Here is an 11,181-nt window from a genome sequence, read left to right on the forward strand (position 1 = left end):
TTAGGGAAGTTCTCCTCCAGCAAATCTTAGACAATTTTCTCAGTGGTTTTATTTTTCTCTTCCTGTTCTGGAATTCCAGTGACACCTAGATTATTCATTTTGATGGCATCCCACATGAACCTTAGGATTTCTTCATTTTTAGTTGATCTTTTCTCTGTTTGCTGCCTTTCTAAAGAAATATTCAGTTATCTGTCTTCAGTCTCATTAATTCTGTCTTCCATTGCATCAATTCTACTCCTTGCTTTTTCAATATGCTATCTAATTGTGACAATTTAGTATTAATCTTCTAGATTTCTATCTGTAGATTTTGTTTCATTTGTAATTTTTCATTTATTTTGTCATTTTGTTCTTGTATTTTCTTCCAAAATTCTTCAAGGATTTTGTCTGTGTTTTCCTTGGTCTGTCTCTCAGTCCTTTGAAGGTACCTAAATATAATTCTTTTGAATTCCTTATCAGAGAGTTCCAATGATGCATTTTCCTCAGTGATGTGTTCTGAGTCTGTATCCTCCTCTCTTGTTTCTACCACTTTGTCTTGCTTCTTTGTATGGACAGTTATGGTCCATTGTCTCCGAGACATCATGGTGTTGTTCTATTTAGATCTCCATTAACTGTTTGTGAAAAGCAGCCAAGGGTGAGTCAGGCTCTTCTTGGTGGTTGTTTTTCATTGTCCCATTGGTGGACAATGAAGTGGTGACTCTCACTGTGTAAGTGAAGCTGCAGGAGGTGTGGGTGTAGTTATGTTGTATGGGGATGGTTGCTGTCTTCCACGCAGTTAGACAAAAATAACAATTGAATAACCATCAAAAAAGCAAAAGCCAATGGACAAAAAATACACCATGTAGTCACACAGGAACAGTAACCAAAAAAAGAAAAAAGGGAAAAAGAAAAACAAACAAACAACAACAACAACAACAACAAACTCCCTGCAATATCTGGGGAGAGAGCAATATGCAAAAAATGGTAGAAAAGGAGAATAATGAAGAAAAAAATGGGAAAAATGCAAAAAGAAAAACAAGGAATGGGGTTAACCATGAGAAAGAAAAAAAGAAATTTGCAACTAGCAGCAAGGAAAAGAAAAAAAAGCTGAAAACTAGATTCTGGGAAAGGAAGAATAAAGAATAATAGTAAATAGGACAAAAGTAATAATAACAATAGTATATTTAAAACAGACAAAAACAAACAAACTAAAAATCAGAAAAAAGAAAAAAACACTGGGGCAGTGCGGGACAGGGCATCCAGGCTCTGTCCAAGCACACAGACTGGGATGGAATTGCTGCTGGCCCAGAAAGTGGTTGGGAGTGAGGTATGGTTGCATCTCCGTTCACCAAGAGGGTGTGGGGTATAAGGGTAACAAGGAGAATGTCTGGGTCCAGAATGTCCTTGGGGTTCCTGGCAAGTGGAGCCTATTCTCAAGTCCCTGGAATGTGGGAGAATGCTGTCACTATAAATATCCAAAATGGTCAAGCCACTTGTAAATATTCAAAATGGCTGCACCCTCCAGACAGACAAAAGTCCACAGCTCAGCCCGCCTTCCTCTTTGCTGCTTCCCCTTTTATTCCCCAGCCACCAGAGCAGTCCTCCATGCAGTCCCTGGCTAGCAGGGACAATTTTTAGGTTAATTCTTAGGTCCTACCACCACTTGGCAATATCCAGGCTGTCTGTGCCGTCAGGATTGCTGCCAGACTGCAGCTCCATATGTTTCCTTTTTTAGTGTTTTCATGCAAATTCTTCTGCTAGTTGGAGTTTAGTCCACTTCTATATCCTTCCCTTCAAGGCTCAGGGGTCCAGGATATCTTCTGTATCTGTGTTAATTGGTTCCCCTTTTCTTTGTTGAAGAAGGTCTGTGCAGTCTTTCTGCCTATCCCACCATCTTACCCAGCCATTTAACTTCTCACGAATGATGCTCCTGATGTCATCCCACAATTCCTCTGGTTTTTGGTCATTAGTATTCAATGCATCAAATCTATTCTTTAAATGGTCTCTAAATTCAGGAGGGATATTATCAAGGTCATATTTTGGCTCTTGTGGACTTGTTTTAATTGTCTTCAACTTCAACTTGAACATGCATATGAGCAGTTGATGGTATGACCCACAGTCAGCTCCTGGCCTCGTTTTGGCCAAAGATATTGAGCTTTTCCATTGTCTCTTGCCACAGATGTAGTCAGTCTGATTCCTGTGTATTCCATCTGGTGAAGTCCACATGTATAGTCATCGTTTATGTTGTTGAAAAAAGGTATTTGCAATGAATACATCATTGATCTTGCAAAATTCTATCATGTGATCTCCAGCATTATTTTTGTCACCAACGCCAAATTTTCCAATTACTGGTGACTCTTCTTTGTTTCCAACTTCTGTATTCCAGTCACCAGTGAAAATCAACACATCTTGATTGCATGTTTGGTCAATTTCATACTGCAGAAGTTGGAAAACATCTTCAATTTCCTTATCTTTGGCTTTAGTGGTTGGTGAGTAAATTTGAATCATAGTAGTAGTAACTTACCTTTCTTGTAGGCATATGGATATTATCCTATCACTGACAGCATTGTACTGCAGGACAGATCTTGAAACACTCTTTGTGCTGATGAATGCCACACCATTCCTCTTCAATTTGTCATTCCCAGCATAGTAGATCAGATGGTTGTCTGATTCAAAATGGCCAAAACCAGTCCACTGCAGCTCACTAATTTCTAGGATATTGATCTTTATGTGTTTCATTTCATTTTTGAAAACTTCCAATTTTCCTAGATTCATACTTTGTTCATTCCACATTCTGACTATTAATGGATATTTGTAGCTTATTCTTCCCATTTTGAGTTGTGCCCCATAAGCAAATAAAGGTCCTGAAAACTTTACTCCATCTACATCATTAAGGTCAACTCTACTTTGAGGAGGTAGCTCTTCCCCAGTCATATTTTGAGTGCCTTCTAACCTAAGGGGCTCATCTTCTGGCACTGTATTGGACAATGTTTCAGGGCTATTCATAAAGTTTTGCAGTCATATATCAGACAGTCTTTCACTGCTGTTCATAAGGTTTTTCCTGGCCAATTCTTTGAGAAGTGGATGGCCTCTTCCTTCTTCTGAGTTTGTCTTAATCTGGAAGCTCTGCTGAAACTTGCCCACCATGGGTAACCCTGCTGGCATTTTGCAATACACCATGCATAGCCTCCAGCTTCACAGCAAAGACTTCTATGGCCCCTACAACCAAACCAACCAGTTGCCATTGAGTTGACTCTGACTCATGTCAGACTCATGTATATCAGAGTAGAACTGTGCTGCATATGGTTTTCAGTGGCTGATTTTTGGGAAGTAGATCAGTAGGCCCTTCTTTCTAGGCTCCTCTGGGTTGACTAGAACTTCTAATCCTTTTGTCAGCAGCCAAGTACATTAACTGTTTGCACCACCCAAGGCCTATCATGTTGACAAAATAACAAACTGAGTACCTATCCTTTACTGCTAGAAAGAATACCATATGACTACTCTCCCATCAGTTATTGTACAGAAATGTGGGGATAGAGGTTGGATGTGAGGCACATGAAATGGGAAACATGTCTGTAGTTGCTCCTACTCCCATGTTGGATCTGTCCTAGATGTCTACTCTTATGGTCATTGGAAAAAGTTAAGAGTGTTCTCAGTTGTGTAAAAATAGCTCCATTTCTGCACTGTGATTTATAGTGGCAAGAAGAAGTGACTTCATGGAAAGAGGCACAAATGGAAACTATTATGGAGAAGAGTTACCCAGTGATTCCTTGGCCATCTTTGTGTGCATATCTTTCTCATAGGGCAGAGAAGATATCTTATTTATTGTTCTTGTTATTTTCCAGACTAGAAATAAAAATTAATAAGTAGATCAATAGATTTGCTTTACAAATATGAACCCGTAGTATTCAAAGTATTTGTAATCTACTTTTCCTATTTGATATATGATATTTAAGGTATCTTTATGTTTGTGTGTGTGTATGTATCACCATTTTTGACAGCTACGCATCAACATGTCAAATGATGTATGTTTCATTTTTTTCTGTTGTTTCATTATAATCCAAATTATTGTGACACAACATTCTTGTATACATAATCTTTGTACACTTGATCAATTATTTCCTTAGGGAAAATCCTAGATGTGGAATGGCTGGATTAAATAATATGCATATTTTAAAGTGTTAATTGTTCATCAAATAACCTTCTGAAAGCTTTTAACAAATTGTCTTCCTTCTGAAAGTGCCAGTTTCTTTGGTCTGCAGGCACTGATAAGGAAATGGTATCTCACACTAAATGTGCAGTAGCTATAATAATAGTGGCTGAAGGCACTTGACTGCTAACTAGAAGCCTGGCGGTTCAAACCCACCAGCCACTCCTCGGAAGGAAGGTTGGGCAATCTACTTCCGTAGTGACACTGCCTCGGAAACCCAAGGAGGGGTCACTATGAGTCAGGTCCGACTTGACAGCATATAACAACAACAACAACAACAGCACGAAATTATTAGTAGCTAAGCATCATTTCAGGTATTTAGTAGCTGTCTTCTTTTAGATAGTGGGTATTTATGTTTTTTCTTCATCTTTCTATTTTCATTCTTATCTTTCTATATTTTTATTGTTGATTTGTAAGAGCTCTTTATATATGCTTAAAAACAATAAAAAGGTGAGGTTATTAACAATTTATAGCTTATACATGTTGCATAAAATTAAATTTTTTAGCATAAATTTTAAAAAACTTTTTAAATAGGGGTTTTACAATACAGAAATTAAAAATTTTATGTACATAAATCTATACAACTTTAAAAGGTGTTTTGCAGGTATATTGGTTAAAGCATTTGGCTACTAACCATTTGGTTTTAAATCTATAAAACTTTAAAAGGAGCTCTGCAGGCATAGTGGTTAAAGCATTCAGCTTCTAACCAAAAGGTCAGCTATTTGGGCCCACCCTCTGCTCTAAGAAGAAATCTGAGGCAGTCTGCTTCCATAAAAATGTACAGCCTTGAGAACCTATGGCACAGATCTACTATGTCCTATAAGGTTGCTATGAATCAGAATTGACTCATAGGCAGCTTTTAAAATAAATCTTTCTTTTCTTTAATGTTTTAAGACTATCTTAAAAGACTTTCCATATTCTAAGATTATAAAATTCACTTATATTTTCTTTTAGCACTTTTATGATTTTAATATTTGAATCCTTAATTTCCTTAGATTTAATTTTGGTATAAGGTGTCAGGTAAGGATCTAGTTTTATTTTATTTTCCCTAAAACAATGATGATTCCTGATAGATGATTTTCATAATTATCCACCAGTTTTTCTGGTCTTGAAACAGTTTCTTGGAGAAGGGGGTAGAAAAATACAATAGAGGGATAACTATAGCACTCAGGCTTAACTGGTCAGGTTTTGGGAAGCTTAAGATGATGCTCAAACATTGACAAATGTAATTTTATATATTGTCAGACTGTTTTGACAAAGTCCTACCAATCTGATCTTTTTTTCTCTGTCATTCCAATCTTTATTATTATTATTATTATTATTGATGGGAAGACTTTCTTAACCTTTGTATAACTAACTGCTAAGTTTATGGACATCCATTCTACCCTATCAGGTATTTGGACAAATCTCCTAAATTTTGTGTCATCTTTACTCATTAATTCGTTCATTAATGTCTTTTTCATCAGAACGGAGAGCTGAAGCAGCAAGCAACTCTGTTTAGTTTGCCCAGGTTCTGCCTCTTGTGTACCTTTAGATAAAAGGTCATTTGTGCCGCTTTTCCCACCACTTTCCTTCCAACTCCTCCTTCACCCAACATCAATACCATTTGATTATTTTCAGAGCAAAGTAGCTTCTCTTTATGCTGCAGGCATCAACTAAGTCCCCCCTATATCTATGGCACTTGATAATCTTTCCATAGTGATCATCTTAGATCTAGGATAAGCAGACCATGATTTACTTACTTTCAATTACTTTTTTCTTGATCACCTGGAAAATCCTTCCAGAATGGAAATAAGTCCTGTTTCATTTGGTAAAAATGACCATAAAATCAAATTCAATATTTCAGTGATATCTAAGCTGAAAGTAATAGAAGAAAGATATGATGTAAAAACAAAGTAATTTTGAGTTCTTATTTTTTTTCTTGACTCATGTTACTACCCCTCAAGTTCCATATGGCAATAAGTCTTTGTCTAAGTGAGTAGGGCCATGATTTTTATTTTTAAATTTTTATGACTATTGCTGAAAACACATTCTTCAGAAAATCTGTGGCAAGCGTTGCATTCTTCTCATCAGTAAAGATGCATGCCCACCTCTCCTCCTAATTCCACTCTGCTGTTTTTTAATGTATTAAACATAAAAGTAAATTTAAAAATACATAGTGTGGTAGTTAAATTTGTATGTCAATTTGGCTGGGCCTGGTTGAGTGGCTGGGCAGCTGGTAGCAGTTATTCCCCATGATGACACTGGTAATCAACTCCATGGTGGGGTCTACCACAAGCAGCTGAGTAGCTGCCTTTGGCATGTAGTCTGTTTCTTGTATATAAGGAGAATCCTTGGGGATAGTCTCTAGCTTATGGCACATGTGGATCCTGCATGTAGCCATGTCATTGTTCAGCAGCCTGCCATGCTCTGCCGACCTTGGGACTTAAAATGGACTTGAATCAATGGCCTGCCATGTGGTTTGGTAACATCGGGACTGTGCCATTTTACTTGTTGACTTTGGGCTTGTTAGCCTCAGCAGCCAGTAGCTGCTTGAGTGAAGAGATGCCTCTAGCTTCAGTGGGTCAGGAGGAAGAGGCAGAGCTGAAGTCCAAGGTGGAGGGACTTTCACCCAGCCCCTAGAGCCTGGCATTTTGAACTTGGACTTCTAGCCTCCTGCACTGCAAGAGAAAAAAACTCCTGTTTGTTAAGGCCATCCCGTTTGTGGTATATTCTTGTCAGAGTGGCACTTGTTGTTGTTGTTGTTGTATGCCGTCGAGTCAGCCCCAACTCATAGCAACCATTCCTTGGGTTTCGGAGGCAGTATCACTACTGAAGTAGGATTGCCCAACCTTCCTTCTGAGGAGTGGCTGGTGGGTTTGAACCGCCGCCTTCTGGTTAGCAGCCAAGTGCCTTGGGCACTATGCTACCAGAGCTCCTCAAAGTGGCACTAGGTAACAGAATTTGGTACCGAGAGAGCGGGGTGCTGCTCTGACAGATACGTAAAATGTGGAAACAGGAGTTGGGTGCATCCTTGACCCAAGACCCTGGCAGAGAGACCCCGGCATATGGCATGAGAGATGGCAGGAGCAGAGCCAAGAGACTGGCAGAAAGATACCAGCAGAGAGACCAGCATGAGAGATAGCAATAGCAGAGCCCAGACACTGGCTTTAAACAGCAACAGGCTTTCCAGCCCACAGAGAAGAAAGCGGGGTCCATTGGGTAGACAGCTTCCTGGTGGAGTGGGTTGCCTTCGGGTGTTAATTGGTAGTGAAGAGACCGTCATAAAATGGAGTAGCAGGTTGGCCAGCCCACGAGCAAGAAAGCTAAATGTCCTTTGGGCAGAAAGATTTCCAGCAGAGTGGGTTGCCCTAGGGCATTAATCAGCAGAAATGGAGAGACTAAGGAAATGGGAAGGAGAGCTGCCTCAGCCTTAACGGTAGGACCATGGCCTTTGGGGGTGGAACTACCACCGCCCCCTAGGTTTCAAAGAGCCAGACTTTCACCAACTTGGTTCTGGAGTGTGGGGCTGCTTGTTCATGTGGGCCAGTGGAATGGAGCAATAGCTGCTGCCCAAGAGTGAGAGGGGAGGGCTGCCATTCCAAAGAGGGAGAGGAAAAAGGCCAGGCCAAGGGGGTGAGGTTGCCACTCAGGAGCTGAGGGATTAGAGCCACCCAGTGAAGGAGATTTGTACAGATGCCACCCAATGAAGATCTGTACAGGTGCCAAGTTGACAACAGGTGGAATTGTGGCAGTTAAATTGGTATCAACTTGGCTGGGCCTGGTTGAGTGGCTGAGCATCTGGTGACAGTTATTCCCCATGATGACACTGGCAATCAACTCCATGGTGAGATCTACCACAAGCAGCTGAGTAGCTGCCTTTGGGATGTGGTCTGCTTCCCGTATATAAAGAGAAGACTTGGTGATAGTCTCTAGCTTATGGGATGTGTGGATCCTGTATGTAGCGGTATCATTGCTCAGCAGCCTGCCATGCTCTGCTGACCTTGGGACTTACAATGGATTTGAATTAATGGCCTGCCGTGTGGTAACATTGGGACTGTGCCATTTTATTTGTCAACCTTGGGCTTGTTAGCCTCAGCAGCCAGTAGCTACCTGAGTGAAGAGATGCCTCTAGCTTCAATGGGCCATGAGCAAGAGGCAGAGCTGAAGCCCAAGGTGGAGGGGCTTTCACACAGCCCCTAGAGCCTGGCACTTTGAATTCAGACTTCTAGCCTCCTGAACTGGAAGAGAATAAATTCCTGTTTGGTAAGGCCATCCCGTTTGTGGTATGTTCTTTTCAGAGCAGCACTAGGTAACATGAACACACAATATGATTTTCCAGAGGTTTGAAACAAGGACATGAACAAGGACACGTGCCTATGTATCAAGGAGGATCCTGCTTTGTAATTGTAAAAAAGAAAGTGATTTGGGTAGCTTTAGTGTCTTCTGCTCCTTGATTAAATCTTGATTAAAATAAGTGCTGCTGTTTTAGAATGGGAAGCAGTCTTCGTCCTTCCTCTGCTGTAGGTAACATCACTTGATTGCTTGAGACAGTTAAAGGTGCTTTGGTAGTAAAAGGACAGCAAGATTAATGGGCAGTCATTTCCATAGTAACAGCAAAGCACTCTGGGAGACAGAGCCACTTGGGAGTTGGAGCTACACATGCGAGAATTTTGGCTCCCATGGCAACAGCTTAGTGTAGGGTGGGATGAACATGCTGCAAAACTTAGCAAAGGTCCGTTTAGTGAAGACAATGTATAATCAGAGTTGTCAATCTATTTTAAAATTCAAAGTTAAATAAATCAAATTTGAGACCACAAGCTGATGCAAAAACATTTAAAATATACTGTATATCCACTGAAAATTTCTGAAGCATAAGCACAAATAGTTTAAAAACTATCCAATTGTGACAACTTGTTAGTTAAAAAAAATCCAATTACCAAGATTTTTGTCCCAGAGTAGTTTGAGAAAATTACACAATTAGAGCAATTTTTTCTCAGCTGCTCCACTACAGAAAATCAAAGTAATTATACGAAAATAGTGTAAAATACTGTTCACAACTGCAAGTTAGATTTTTGCCTTTCTTTGGAAGAAATTCTGTTTTTCTCTGTAGATAGCCATCTCTACCAAAAGTTGAAGAGAGCATGAAAAGAGAAAGCAACAGCTGAAAGACAAATAAAACGTAGAGCACAAGGTAAGGGAAGTACTAAATGAATTAAGAGATGCTGAAAAAGACTTCAGAAAGACCTAAGAACCAGCATTTCAATTACAATGAGCAAAAGACTTTTGATACAAAATTATACTCCCTTCGCTTTTATTAACATTAGAATTAAAATCTTTGAAGGTCTTCTTTGTCCAATAACAAATTATAATGAGTTCTGGGAGCTCAGCTTCACTTAGTAATAGAGATTCTTTTGTATCCATGCCTTTTGAGTTGGATTTACCCAGCCAGTGAAACAGAGAGTTGGAAATTATCTGATGAATTGATGGTAAGTTAATTACTAATCAAGTTCATTAAGGTAAATGTGTATGTTTGTATCTGCTCTTTAAGATCATTTATTAGCTGGAAGTATTTACTAAGATTTTACCGAATGTGAACCATGAATTAGGAAAACACATATTAGTGACTCAACACAATTCCTTCCTTGAGTGATCAATTTTCTAACTACACTTTGCACCCAGTAGAATCTAGATGTCATGTTGAGGATCTGACGCCAGGGTTTCAGAGACACTGAAAAAAATAGTAAACTATAAGGAACATCTATGGGATTGTCTGCTAGGCATTAGTACCCATAATCTAAGAACTGTCTTCCTGTACTATCCACACAGTATTATCAGGGAACCCTGATTCCTTGTCTATAGTTAGTTGACCTAAGAATGGCCATCTAAGTTGGGCTTGGCTAGTCAGAGTAATTACTAAGATTCTGGGATTTGGGATTTAGAGACCTGAGTCCGTATCTCACCAGTGACTAAAGCTGTAAGATGTAAAATTGGAGCTGCTACCGACAATGTTAAAACTTCAAGAGAAAAGAATAAAGGCGCTAGAGAAAACTAGAGACAAACAGTGGAGACTTCATTTAGATGGGGTACTACCTCCAGTCAATTGTTTCTGAAGCCCAGCAGAATCTGCACTTTCTATGATTAGATTGTTCCATGAAATACCCTAATATCCTCCTCAAAGTGCCCTCCTATGAATAGGTCAATTGACATGACATATCCACAAAGACAATGTTCTTTTTTATTTATTTGTTTCATTTTTATTGAGGTAAAATTAATATATAACTAATCATTTTAAAGTGTACAATTCAGTGGCAGGAGCCCTGGTGATACAGTGGTTAAGTGCTCAATTGCCAGCCAGAATGTTGGTGGTTTGAATCCATCTGTCACTCCTTGGGACAAAGATGTGGCAATTTGCTTCCATAAAGATCACAGTCTTGGAAATCCTGTGGGGTAGTTCTACTCTGTCCTATAGGGTGGTTATGAGTTGGAATTGACTTGATGGTAATAGGTTTTATTTATTTATTTATTTATGTTCTGGTTACCTAGTTCCTCTCTGACAAGAATACATGACAAATGGAATGGCCTTAACAAACAGGAGTTTATTCTCTTACAGTTCAGGAGGCTAGAAGTCCGAGTTCGAAGTGCCAGGCTCTAGGGGCTGTGTGAAAGCCCCTCGACCTTGGGCTTCAGCTTTGCCTCCTGTTCCCAGCCCACTGAAGCTAGAGGTATCTCTCCACTCAGGAAGCTGCTAGCTACTGAGGCTCACAAACCCAAGGTGGACAAATAAAATGGCACAGTCCTGATGTTACCAAACCATGGGACAGGCCATTAATTCAAGTCCATTGTAAGTCCCAAGGTCAGCAGAGCATGACAGGCTGCTGAACAAAGACACATCTACGTGCAGCATTCAAGCGTGCCATAAGCTAGAGACTGTTCCCCAAGGCTTCTCTTTATATACAGGAAGCAGACCACATCCCTAAGGCAGCTACTCAGCTGCTCACAGTAGATTCCACCAT

Source organism: Orycteropus afer, unplaced genomic scaffold (assembly GCF_000298275.1).
Source record: "Orycteropus afer afer isolate SDZICR_OR568_19922 unplaced genomic scaffold, OryAfe1.0 scaffold00298, whole genome shotgun sequence".
In the NCBI taxonomy this organism is placed as follows: Eukaryota; Metazoa; Chordata; class Mammalia; order Tubulidentata; family Orycteropodidae; genus Orycteropus; species Orycteropus afer.